Consider the following 3,713-nt stretch of genomic DNA (forward strand, 5'->3'; position numbering starts at 1 on the left):
GTGACGAAGCAATACGGACATACCACGCTTTCGAACTTAGGTCCCGGGCCCAGCGTAATACTTACCGAGTGTGATTTCCTGCCGTCAGTGGTATACGACATCAACATTGGGTGCAGTGACCTCAGATCACTCTTCAGGATGGACAGCGTCTCCCTCACCTGTGGATCTGCTCTCCAGAAATGTTTCTTGGTCTAATGTCCTCTGGAGGCACCAACTTATCGTGGTGGCGGTATCTGTATCGTAGTTCTCCGTCATAGACCGTGTCATGCGTGTTCAATCGTATTTAAGTCGGAGAAACGAGCTGACTTTTCTTGACGCATAATCACGTGATATCCTTATCAGCGTGCGCGCGACGGCATGCGCTATCTAATATGTTTCAAAACGTCGCTCATAAAAGCGCATTTCTTATCCCTTTAGTTCCACGGAAGTTAACGCCTCGTGCCATTGCGCATGCCCCATCATCCTGTCTCTTGTCTACGTATTGTTTTTCACATACAACGTATTTATTATATATATATGACGGTAGTATCTGTTCCCGAAAGAACAGTTACCGTGGATGACCATGCAGCTTTGCTAGAAATGAAATGATAATTAAATAGACACCCTAGCTGCATACAGGCGTTGATGTACTTCATTGGGGACATGTTGAAAATGTGTGCCCCGACCGGGACTCGAACCCGGAGTGTGCAAGGGATAAGTCCCTGCAGACGCACTATCCTCTGTGCCCGCGGTGGCTCAGATGGATAGAGCGTCTGCCATGTAAGCAGGAGATCCCGGGTTCGAGTCCCGGTCGCGGCACACATTTTCAACATGTCCCCAATGAAGTACATCAACGCCTGTATGCAGCTAGGGTGACTATTTAATTATCATTTCATTTCTAGCAAAGCTGTATGGTCATCCACGGTAACTGTTCTTTCGGGAACAGATACTACCGTCATATATAGTTAAAATATGGCTTCCCGGCCATTGACCTTCTTGTGCGAACGCACACGCTATGCCCGAACTCGTACGGGACTTGGTAGATTAATCTGCCACGAGTAATGAGTATGATGGGCAAACATCTATTAGGCGCACTACGAATGTAGTGGTGTGGACATGTTGGGAATGTGGACCTCACGGGGAGCGTGCAAGGGCTAAGTCCCTGCAGACTCACTATCCTCTGTGCCCGCGGTGGCTCAGATGGATAGAGCGTCTGCCATGTAAGCAGGAGATCCCGGGTTCGAGTCCCGGTCGGGGCACACATTTTCAACATGTCCCCAATGAAGTACATCAACGCCTGTATGCAGCTAGGGTGTCTATTTAATTATCATTTCTTAACGTATTTATTTCCTCGGCCGTTCTGCCAACAACCTACTCTTTCCTAATCGAATCATTCCACTCAATTTTCAGTTTCTATTCTCTCACTTTTAGGTTTTCCGACCTTCTATGATTCACTTACGTACATTGTTTAACTCCACACGTAAATTGTGACAAATTCCATACGCAAGTTAAGACTTACCTTTAATACCAATAGACTCGTGTAGCAAGGTAGCGTTTATCAATATATCACCAAAAAGACTGCAACGTTAAATGGACTGGCCGTTTCCCAAAATGTGCCCGTATTTTATTTGTGTTTTTATGTGTAATGGATTTTCTCCTCAAAGTCGCAAGCACTGGCCGCTCTTAGATGTACATTCTGGGTGTTCACAAATTTTTAAATTCTGGTGAATATAATACTGCGAAATTAACAGCATCTGCTGTATAACAGTTTTGCTCATCAATATATGTATACAACTTCAGCCGCTGCCAATAATAATAATAATAATAATAATAATAATATGCATATCTTGTCTGGAAAAAGGAAGAATTGTTTTGTGGAATTTTGTTGTTTTGCACATAATTAAGCACAGTTTATGGCAAGAACGAAACTATGTTTAAGCATTCGCTACTCTCCGTTTCGCATTTTTGTGTAAATGGAAGTTTTCGTGCATTTTTTTTCGGATAAATGTGCAAGATCACTGATTCATGTATTAGTTAACGAATTAACTTCTGGGTTGAAAATCAGACATTATTACGTTGCACCCACATAGTGACTTACGCTTATACACTTCTTTGTTAAATGTTCGCTTGCAGTCACGCTTATCTGATTTTTTCACTTTCTCAGACAACGAATCTGGTCTGGAATGCCCTAGTTTCCTTGCGGCTAACTTTTCCTGGTAATTTTCTTTTATGTTAGCGCTTAATACAGGTTCAACAGAATTCATGTTGACATTCCACAGGAAAGCCGATTCCAGCACAGTAGACAACCAGCTGCAAACAGAAACTGCCATTTGTTGAAATGATTAAATTGAAGTAGTACTATCTACCAGCAAGGTCAATTGACTAGAATATTGACGCGCTGAGATCCATAAGGGCCAAAAGCATACCTTCCTCGATTAAGTGAATATCAAAGAAACCAGTGAAACAACTTTTCGTAAATGTTCGAATACATGTACAATGTTGGCCTACAGTACAGATAAACCATAAAATCAACAGATGTCACAAGCGCGAATAAATACTACGGTTTCACAACCGACGATGATACGCTTTATGGTTCTCAGTGCCCCAAATGGATTACTCCATGATAAAACACAATACTTCATGTACCATGTCTCATTCAGAATACCACAAAATAGTTTTTTCTCTCAGTATATCTATAACATATACTGATGTCCGATCCAATTTGAGGAAACAGGATGGTCCATTGATAGTGACCGGGCCAAATATCTCACGAAATAGGCGTCAAACGTAAAAACGGCACTGAACAAAACTTGTCTAACTTGAAGGCGGAAACCAGATGGCGCTATGGTTGGCACGCTAGATTGCGCTGCCATAGGTCAAACGGATATCAACTGGTTTTTTTTAAAACTAGGAACCCTCAATTTTATTACATATTCGTGTAGTACGTAAAGAAATATGAGTGTATTAGTTGGACCACTTTTTTCGCTTTGTGATAGATGGCGGTGTCAAGAAAATATTTTCGCATTCGGAGGAGAAAGTTTGTGATTGGAATTTTGCGAGAAGATTCCGTCGCCACGAAAAACGCCTTTGTTTTAATGATGTCCAGCCCAAATCCTGCATCATTTCAGTGACAATCTCTCCCATATTTTCCGATAATACAAAACGTGCTTCCCTTCTTTGAACTTTTTCGATGTACTCCGTCAATCCTATCGTGTAAGGATCCCACCCCGCGCATCAGTATTCCAAAAGAGGACAGACAAGCGTAGTGTAGGCAGTCTGCTAGATCTGTTACATTTTCTAAGTGTCCTGCCAATAACACGCAGTCTTTGGTTAGCCTTCCCCACAATATTTTCTAGGTGGTCCTTCCAATTTAAGTTGTTCGTAGTGGTAATTCCTAGGTATTTAGTTGAATTTACAACCTTTAGATTTGACTGATTTATTTTGTAACCGAAGCTTAACGGATTTCTTTTAGGACTCATGTGCATGACATCACACTTTAGTTGCCTATTTTCGCACCATTGAGATATCCTTTGTAACAGCAATTTGTTTTGATGTTCTGATGACTTTATTAGTCGATACACGACAGCGTCATCTGCAAACAACCTAAGACGGCTGCTCATATTGTCTCCCAAATCGTTTATACAGATAAGGAACAGCAAAAGACCTATAACACTTCCTAGGGGAACGCCAGAAATCACTTCTGTTTTACTCGATGACATTCCGTCAGTCACTAC

At 41.8% G+C, this 3,713-nt stretch overlaps 2 non-coding genes across 2 annotated transcripts; both read left to right on the forward strand.

Moving 5' to 3' along the window:
- Positions 1–723: 723 nt before the first annotated feature.
- Trnat-ugu (transfer RNA threonine (anticodon UGU)) lies at positions 724–798 on the forward strand. Its single transcript has one exon. It is a non-coding gene; the product is annotated as a tRNA-Thr (tRNA).
- Positions 799–1,163: 365 nt separating this feature from the next.
- Trnat-ugu (transfer RNA threonine (anticodon UGU)) lies at positions 1,164–1,238 on the forward strand. The gene has a single exon. It is a non-coding gene; the product is annotated as a tRNA-Thr (tRNA).
- The last annotated feature ends 2,475 nt before the right edge of the window (positions 1,239–3,713 follow it).

The sequence above is a fragment of the Schistocerca nitens genome, chromosome 3 (genome assembly GCF_023898315.1).
Source record: "Schistocerca nitens isolate TAMUIC-IGC-003100 chromosome 3, iqSchNite1.1, whole genome shotgun sequence".
NCBI lineage: Eukaryota > Metazoa > Arthropoda > Insecta > Orthoptera > Acrididae > Schistocerca > Schistocerca nitens.